At 32.8% G+C, this 10,364-nt stretch overlaps 1 long non-coding RNA gene across 2 annotated transcripts; it reads left to right on the top strand.

Moving 5' to 3' along the window:
- On the top strand, window positions 7,151-9,522 carry LOC109232789. Of its 2 annotated transcripts, XR_002068996.1 has the most exons (4): window positions 7,151-7,475; window positions 8,404-8,607; window positions 8,750-8,981; window positions 9,064-9,522. It is a non-coding gene; the product is annotated as an uncharacterized LOC109232789 (long non-coding RNA). The 2 variants fall into 2 exon arrangements; XR_002068995.1 differs by lacking the exons at window positions 8,750-8,981; window positions 9,064-9,522 and having other exon boundaries at window positions 7,158-7,475; window positions 8,404-8,729.

Genomic DNA, 10,364 nt, shown 5'->3' with positions numbered 1-10,364 from the left:
CCGGAAATGCTCCATGACAACTTCGCGTCACTCATCGCTCTAAGTGCCTCTCTCTCAGGAACAGCACACAACGGGGCAAGAGCGGACGCCACCTAATCATAGTTCGCTAATAGATCATAATCCCCAGGGACGACTATGTGTCGATTAGAACCCTCCATCCTAACCTTCACACGAGTGCGACGCTCCAAAAATTCTCGAACATCCTCTGGGTCGATGTCCGAACCCTAGCCAGCATCCTCGGCACGTATGCCCTCTCCAACAGTAGATGACACGCCACCCTCAGCAGAAAGCGCCGATCCTCCCCCCAGGTATAGTCCTTCAGTTCGGGGAGACCTCCCCGCCAAAATGGCGTCCGCCATGAATTGACATCACCATGGTGATGTCTTTTGTAGTATAATAACCTGGTGCAAGGTACAAGACAACTTGTGCATTCAGTGATATTCTCTCAAGCATTAAAGTGTTCATCCGACATTGAAGTCACTGGTGTGTCAAGAACAAGAAGACAACTCCACTAAAGGATCTGTTCCACAAAGAGTCTATGTGTATCCGTAGTTGAGTTGTAATCTTGTTATTTGTTCTTCATTGTAACTCCTATCTTGCTTTCTTAGAAGCTATGTTTTAGGAAACCCAAAATCCGTAAACTTTCTGAGTTTATGTTGTGACTAGGTTTAGTCATAAGTTTAAAGTCTTTGTAACTGGAAAGTCACAAAGTGGCTTGTGGTAAGAGTATCACAAGTTAGTTTAGCTAAAGTCTTTGTTACTAGAGAGTGAAAAAGTGGCTTATGGTGAGAGTATCACAAGTTAGTTAAATTCTTTGTAACTAAAGAGTAATAAAGTGGCTTGTGGTGAGAATACCACAAGTTAGTTGTGTTGAATTCTTTGTAATGAAGTATTACAAAGTGGCTTGTAATAGGTGTTTACAAATTAGTGAAGTTGAAAGCCTACAGGTGCAGGTCGTGGTTTTTGTCCCCTTATGTGGGATTTTTCCACGTAAAAATCCCTTGTCTCTTTTACTTACTGCTTCATAAAGTATTCTCAGTAAAAACTCATAAAGGATCAGGTGCGAGGGACTAACTGTATGGGTTAAAATTTGGACGACCACGACCACTACTGAGTGTAGCAAGGAACGAGGTCCTTACGATGCGGCATCCTTTGGTCGGCACGAAGGACGACGACCAATAGCGTGAGTAAACGCACGGCATTTGTAGTAATGTAAGCATGATAGGGAACAGTAGGAATATGCTTTTCGAATATTCTTTGTGTGGTATCTTTTTTAGGTGAAAGTGGGATTTTCCCCTATAAATAGGAGGGAAAAACATTCTGTAAAGGGGGGAGATCTTACGGACCTTTGGCTAAGAACATCCATTACAATATCTTCCTCTATTCAAGGTTACCATATTGACATTTAATCATTCGGTTTCGAGATATTAAGCAGCCTTATTCATCTTGTTCATCCCTTGTATCTCTCAATCTAGAGTTTATTATACTTAGCTGAGATTTACCTCTTCATCTTCTTTAATTGATTTAATCAAAAAGGTCAATATCTTTTGGGTCAAACACCTTTCCTATTACTTTTAACTATGAAAAACTTCAGGAGAGAGAATCGAACAAAATACCAGTACATCAAACACAACTATAATTTGGTGGAGCAAATGATTTTCCTATGTGTCAACTTGCAACTTGAATAAAAGGAATTAACTCTACAAAGATCATATATATTTTATATACATATCTCATATATTATTTATTTTAATTTTTTATTAAAAATTTTGATAATTAAAATAATATTTGTAATTTCAATCGAAATAAACCTCCCGATTTGGTCTTCAATAAGTTTGAATACCATCGACATTTCACGTATTAATATTTATATTATTTTTTAGTTTATTATTCGGTATACGATAATTATATTAGGTCTTCACTAAATTCGACTTTGCATAAAAAAATTCACATCCGGGGATAATATAAAGCACATCATGAAGAATGCAACTCTATGCTCAGGACAAAAACCTTGTTTCATATTACCTACTTTTGTAATAACTAGTCGAATAAAGTAATAAGGTTAGATTGTTGGAAAATATTGTGGGCTGGGTTTGCTGTTTCCCATTATACTCACCGAGCGGGTGACGCTCTCAATATTAGCGTTAAGCGTCAAGGCTTGCGGCTATGGGTGCTTCAGTCTAGGAAGCCTAGTTGTATAAGTACTATTTTATTAATTCTACTAGTAGTCGTACCCCCGCGATGCGTGGTTAATATTAAAAAAATATTTGTCACTTTGTTAATTTTTCGATGTTACATTTGGAATTATCACAATTATTTGATTATTCTATTCTATATAAATAGAATAGATATTGTCTAAATTTTAATAAATAAAATCTCCATTAAATTAAAGGGACTTATATAGTCATCAAATAATTTTTTTGTTATGTATTTTTATTTATTATATTATCTAATATTTAGTATAATTATATTGTTAATAGAAATTATGACACTTGTCATTATAACATTTCTTTGCCTCTCCTATTANATATATATATATATATATATATATATATATATATATATATATATATATATATATATATATATATATATATATTTCTAATCATGCGCTTAAATTTAAATTTAAACAATTTATAGAGAGGATATAGATAACATTTTATAAAGAGAATCAAAATTTCATCATACAAAAGAAAAAAAATAAAACTTATTTAAATTTGAGATGAGAAAAATTTGTTTTAAGTATGATAAGAAATGGCATGCATGTATATAAGGACACATAACTAAAATCTAACAAATAAAGAAAAAAATAAAAAATATTGAATAATAAAATAAATTAGAGATAATGTGAGGATATTTCTAAGAATTGCTTTACAAAATAAAATAAAGTGAATATACAACACTTTAAAATATTATTGATAAGTTTAAATAATTTAAGAATTTCAATCAATATTTATAAAAATAAAAAATTTATTTAATTTAATATAAAAAATTACATATCTATCTATATTATATTAAAAATAGTAGCGGATAAAAATATTTGGAAAGTTAAAAAAATCATATGAAAATATTATAATATTACATATTAGATAACATTTTAGCAAAAGTAAGAAAACCAATTAAAATTCAAACAAATCTATATTGAAAATAAAAGAAAAATACTATTTGAACTTGAGATTAGAAAGATCTTAAAGTTATGATGAGTATGCTCAAAATACAGATATGACCACAAAATAGTCTTGCTAGATAAAGAAAACAAAAAAATTGATACTAAATTAAAATTTTAAATATAATAAATAAATATCTCATGTAGGTAATTTCACTAATGAAAATTAAAAGCCAAATTTGCATCTTGATACTAAAAGAAATACAAAATAAATGCACGTAATACAAAAAATTTTAAGAAAATTCAATAGATTTGAAACATTATAAAAGAACTTATGTATTATTCCCTTTGTTTCAATTTAGATGACTCATTTTGCTTATCGAGATTCAAATTGCATGAAGTTTGACCAACATTTTAAAATATATCATATTGACATGAGAAAAATTGTAACTTGTAGTACTTTTCATGTAGTTTTGTATATCTAAATTTTAATTTTAAAATACTAAGTTGAACTAATTTAATTTAGCTTCAAATTTAGTCAAATTGATTGTCGATAAGCGAAATGTGTCATCTAAATTGAAGCAGAGGGAGTAATTTTTAGAGTAATTTAAAATTATATTTTAAAATAAAATATGATATTATTTTGAGTATAGGTAAAATATTTATGTAAAAAGCTAATTAAAATTTCTTAGTAAGAAAGAGAATGTATAAAGAGGAAAATAGAGATAGTGCGAGGATACTTTTACTTTTAAATTTATTTAAAATAAATAAATACAATTAATAAATAATACTTATTATTAATAAATTTAAATGATGAAAGAGATCCGAGTAAGAGGATAATAGTGTAAAAACACATTCAATTTCGAGAATAAATTTTTTTACATGTATTAATAATTATTAAAAGGGTAATAAGCAATACATTAAATCAATTTATTAGCTAATAAAAAATCACATTACATATAACAATATCAAGTAATAAAAAATGCAAAAACTATAAGAAATGGACAATAAAGAGAAAAATTTTGTATCTAACAATGTAGAAGGATAAGACTTATTTGAATTTGAGAAAAAAAATAAAGTGGTAGTAAGAATTTTGTTAAAATAATACAATTTAATGTACTCAAACAAGACAGATCACAACGTTATATGTTTAGTATTCCTTAATATTGATCGTAAAATATAATACAAGTGTCAAAATTATGAGGTTGGGTTCTGACGAAGAAAAAGAAAACATATTATCCACTATGAGATTTGAAAATGGTTTCATGTGATGCTTCTTAGTTAATATTAAATAATTATTTGTATTTTCAATATAGAAGGTCTAAATTTTAAGGTTATTTGCACATAATTCAAATAATCTAAATCATTGTTTGACATGGATTATGTCCGCACATCGTGAGGGTACTTATACCAGTTATCTTAACAAAAATTTAAGATTCTCGAATTTGTCCATTCATCGAAAATACGAAAAACAATGAGAAACATTATTTATATAGCATAATAATACCTATAGTACGAAAAATAATTACTACCATACATAAAGGAAAGCAAAGCAGCTTCCCGTCAACATGTGTGCTTCTTTGGATTTAAAGTTTGACCTGAGGATACTTTTGTCATTTCAGCTTATTTTATACTTTAACAGAACATTCCGTGTAAGAGCTTTGAGTCAATGGGAGAATTTGATTGGCTGAAAAAGAATTGTACTGTAGCCCCTTCGTAAATATTTTCCTGCTTTGACCATTATACCCTCTGCTTTTTACTGGGTTATGTCAGCTTTTGTTCTGTTACATCACTACAATGTCAGTATCTTTTGCTTTAACGATTGGGCCCACAGATCGTTTCATTTAAACCTTGTGTAATTTTAGCTTGCAAAAGTTGGCATCATCAGTATAGTACAACTCTTTTCTTGTATCGAAATTAAAAGCAAATTAGTAGAGCAAAGCAGCTTCCTGTCGTCGTGTGTGCTTAACAAGAGTTAAAATACGATATAATTGGTTTTTCATGTGCTTCTGTTTAAAGAGTGAACTGAGATTAAGAGCTCAACACGTGTGACTTTATGGCCCAACACCTGTGGATTTGGAACTAGGGTAAAAAGTTATTTTGTGATCTACCACTTTTGTCCTTGAAAAAATTTAAGGAACACTTTATGGTGAGGATTTATTAGACATTTGCCTAATTAAGCGGTGGCTTTCTATTCTTATCCTCCTGGAACTGAAAGATGAAACTCTAAATTTTCTTTCAATCCTCTTTCAATTTTCTTTCTGATTCTATGTTCTTCGCTTTTATTTCTGAGTCTATGTTCTTCGCTTGACTTTCAGTCTCAACTGTTGTGCCTTTGTGACTTTTTGGCCTTTTGGTGAGCACAGTTACTACTTGAATTGTCACGACCCAATTCCCAACCTGGTCGTGATGGCGCCTCTCGTGAAGACAAGGCCAACCAACTAACCCAAATCCTTTCATTAACAATTATCAAACATAAATAAATAGAAGATACAACTTAATGGCATTTAAAATTTATTAATTTCTACCCGACCGGGGTGTCACAAGTCACGAGCATCTAAAGAAACCTGAACACAACTACAGGGCCAATAATAATATATAAAGAAAAATTCTGGAAAATCAAAAGACAACATCCGGTGCCGCGAACGCTGGCGGTCACCTTGCTCAACTACAATAGCCCTACCTTCAATCAGCTAATAACCCGCTACCGGGTGAACAATACCTGCAACTGCACGCGAGGTGCAGGGAGTAAAGTGAGTACTTCCAACTCAGTGGTAATAAGAATAAATAATAACTGAGAGGCAAGAAATCACGTAAGAGCACTCCATCACGCTATATAGGACAGTACAACTCTCTCAGAAAAACAATGAAACCGTGAAAATCCTTTAGAAAATATCTGACTCAGTTTAAAACCTCTTTTGAAAATATCTTTTTCCAACAATCGAGCAAATGAATGCGTAATCAGATAGTGCAAGTCCGCACATAAGTCAGCCCCTCGGGCACAGCACTCCACAAACAATTAACACCAGGGCGTCTGGTAAGCAGTACAAGAAGTAGCATGGATGCCAATGATATGAGAGTGCTGAATGTCATGACACGTAGTACAAACAGGAACCAATGCATGAATGCAATGCAATGCATATGACCGCTGCGGCGTGCAGCCCGATCCATCTAGGTACCCGCGCTCACTGTGGGGGTTCAGACTCCGGAGGGGCTCCTACAACCCAAGCGCAATATCATCATAGCATCGCTGCGGCGTGCAGCCCGATCCATCCTCAGTCCAGAACATGCAAATGAGCCACTCGGGCAATGTCAGGTAATAGTTTTTAACTCAAAACATCAGAAAAATGCAATTTAAGTCTTTAAACTTTAGCAATATGACTACACATTTCAAAACAGGGTTTAACTCAGGACTGAAATCATTTAATATGCTAAGTGTCATGAAAACAGTGATAATAATCCCTAAAGGATTCAAATAATTGGCACGAAGCCCAAATATAGCAATCAACCCAAATAACTGATGATAACAAGTAGTTTCAGTCAATTACGCAATAAACCAACAACCGGACGACTAAGTCACAATCCCCAACGGNTCGTAAATATTTTCCTGCTTTGACCATTATACCCTCTGCTTTTTACTGGCTTATGTCAGCTTTTGTTCTGTTACATCACTACAATGTCAGTATCTTTTGCTTTAACGATTGGGCCCACAGATCGTTTCATTTAAACCTTGTGTAATTTTAGCTTGTAAAAGTTGGCATCATCAGTATAGTACAACTCTTTTCTTGTATCGAAATTAAAAGCAAATTAGTAGAGCAAAGCAGCTTCCCGTCGTCGTGTGTGCTTAACAAGAGTTAAAATACGATATAATTGGTTTTTCATGTGCTTCTGTTTAAAGAGTGAACTGAGATTAAGGGCTCAACACGTGTGACTTTATGGCCCAACACCTGTGGCTTTGGAACTAGGGTAAAAAGTTATATTGTGATCTACCACTTTTGTCCTTGAAAAAATTTAAGGAACACTTTATGGTGAGGATTTATTAGACATTTGCCTAATTAAGCGGTGGCTTTCTATTCTTATCCTCCTGGAACTGAAAGATGAAACTCTAAATTTTCTTTCAATCCTCTTTCAATTTTCTTTTTGATTATATGTTCTTCGCTTTTCTTTCTGAGTCTATGTTCTTCGTTTGACTTTCAGTCTCAACTGTTGTGCCTTTGTGACTTTTTGGCCTTTTGGTGAGCATAGTTACTACTTGAATCAAATTAAAAATTTCTGAATAGAAAACCCAGAAACGACGCTAAGGATCCGTAACAAAGGAGAAAGAAAAGGTGAGATAGGGAGAGAGAGGCTCTGGAAGATTCAAGAAGAGGTATACTTCAAGAAAGTACATCTAACTGTACTGTTTTCTATCTTTGTGTCCCTATGTAGATTTTACTACACTATTTTCCATTAATGTGATACCAAAAGCAACGAAATCCTTTTTTCTTTCTCTCCTCAAGGTTCCACCATCAGAACTTCATCAGAAATAAAAATTAATCTTTCCTCTTTGGGCTCCTAGACTCTTGCTAGCATTATGGATTCTATAAGTTTTCCCCGTTTTTGCTCTATTTTTTTGGTTGATTTGGGAATAAATACTGGTTTTATACTTTTGGGGGAATAATTTGGTCAATAGCAAATTACCTCTCAATTGGGTTTTTTTTTGGTCCGTAAAATTTATCTTTTCTTTTTTTGGGCTTTTGCTTTGGGTTGATCTTGTGAATAATTTTAAATTTTTGCCCTTACAAGGTTTTTCCTTGCATACTTTTTGTTTAATATTTTTGTGTATTACCTTTCCTACAGAGTAAATACTATATGCTCATTTTTGTATTTTTCCTTATATATATTTTTAACTTTTGAGGTAGAGTATATTGGCTGGTAGAGCTGTATATATGTACATGCATTTGCTGTTTATAGACTAGATTAAAAAGAAATTAATCTATATTTATAAATATAAACCAATTAATCACAGAGCTCTCTGGTATTTTGATAGTTCATACTTATTCAAAAGTACATTTCAAAGTCTTTTTCATAAAATGGCTTCTTACCTGTGCTTGTGTTTCTTAAGTGAAAAAGCTGGATTTGCATTAACACACTATATTGTGAGGCATTGTCTGTAATTTGAAAAATTTGCTATAGATTTGGGTCAATTTGTAATGGGTATTAAATTTGCTCCAGCAACATTGATTTAGGAAAATAGGGTTATTGATGTCTCCGTTCTACTTTAGAATATGTAGTCTCTAACATGGTCTCAACTACAGATAATTGGAGATAGAAGTACATTGAAGCAGATGCATTCTCAAAACAAAAACATTTCTTCGTACCAGGCAGAACGAAATGCAGAAATGAATTTCAGACGGCGTGAGAGGTATAAACAAATGGCATCCACTGAAAAACAGGCTCTGCTGCTAAAACGCCGACTACGAGGAAAAAATTCTGTTGCTGCTTAATGTCATCTAAAACAGGTTAGAATACTAAGCATGTGCGTTTTCCGCCGTTGTGTAGAATTTTCTACATGTTCGTATGTATGTGCTGATAAATACGCTTATTTCGTCAAGCTTATTAAATTACTTTGACATTATCCACATTTTGTGTTACAATTATTAGCTAATATGGACCGTACCATTACGCTGGCAGCCCAATCTGAGAGGGCAAAAGATTCTGCCCTTCCATCCTCAATATTTGAAGTAGGCAAGTACAATCCTCTATGGAAAAAGTTATCATCATTTTTCAATTGAGAAAATATTTACTTATATTTTCTAAAATTATCTTCTACTAGGGTCAACGTCTGGTACGACTAATGAACAAAATCAGAATTCTTATACTATTTTGAATAGAGGTTGGTATATATTGCAGTATTATTTCTTACCAATCTGGCTTTGCCTTTGCTTTTATTCATTGTGACCTTTTGGTAGCTGCAGGTCCAAAGGTAAATAAAACAGGCAACATAACCATTAGCCAAATGCGATCAGAATACGTCCCACTAAAATTAATTTCACGTTGCAAGTTCTGTCGAGCTAAGAAATTTCAGTTTGAACCTCCTGGATTTTGTTGTAGCAATGGTTCAGTCAGCTTAACTGCACACAAAATGCCCACAGAATTGCGGAATTTATATGTAGGAAATACTGAGGAATCTAAACGCTTTCGCACATACATTAGAACATACAATAATATCTTTGCATTTACATCACTTGGTGTGAGCTACGACAAAGATTTAGCGAGAAGAAATCATGGTATTTATACTTTTAGAGTTCAAGGACAAATGTATCATTTCATAGATGATCTATTCCCTGCGAACCAAAAGGCAAAAAATCTGCAATTATACTTCTATGACAATGATAATGAACTAGCAAACAGAATGGCTTGTTCCGATAGGATTGATGAAAGTATAGTCAGAAATTTGATGGAGTTGCTGAGAAATAATCCCTATTCTATTTTTTTAAGATCGTTGACTAATGTTCCAAACCTGCCAAACTTCTATGCGCTTAAATGTGATGCAAGCTTGGATCAACGAATATATAACCTCCCTACTGCATCAGAAGTTGCTACAATATGGGTTGAAGAAAATAGTAGTAATGTTATTCGAGCACCTCATATTCGAATTTACACTAATAGTAATAGGTCACAATTAGTAAATTATTATTATGGTTGTTATGATCCTTTACAGTATCCATTATTATTTCCATATGGTCAAGGGGGATGGCATTGTGGAATTAAAAAAATTATGCCTGCAACTAGAACTCATGGACAAACTATTTCTTGTGAAAATGAAGACTTACCAAATATTAGGAATATGTGTTCAATTGATGGATATCTTGAAATGGAAGAGCATGTCCTACAACGGAAAAAACGAAAAAGAGACAATGTTTCAATTCGTGAGTATTATTGTTATAAACTTCAAATGAGAAATGACGATGAAGATGATGTTTTACACACAGGAAGATTATTTCAGCAATATTCTGNGGTTTGATGTTCTGAAAACTAGACACATAGGGCTATAATTTTATATGTTGCTCATTTCCTGACTCCTTATACATTGCGAGATATAAGCTTCCAAATTCATCCCTGTGTATTAGAGACCTTCCCGGGCAGCCTATAGTGTAACCACCATAACTTTTTGTACACAACTTTAAATTCCAGTTAATTTACATTTCTGAAAACTAGACACAAAGGGCTACAATTTTCATTTTTGGATCATCTCCAAATTCCTTATAGATTGTGA

Source organism: Nicotiana attenuata, chromosome 9 (genome assembly GCF_001879085.1).
Source record: "Nicotiana attenuata strain UT chromosome 9, NIATTr2, whole genome shotgun sequence".
Classification (NCBI taxonomy): Eukaryota; Viridiplantae; Streptophyta; class Magnoliopsida; order Solanales; family Solanaceae; genus Nicotiana; species Nicotiana attenuata.
This window is presented reverse-complemented; position numbering and strand designations above follow the sequence as displayed.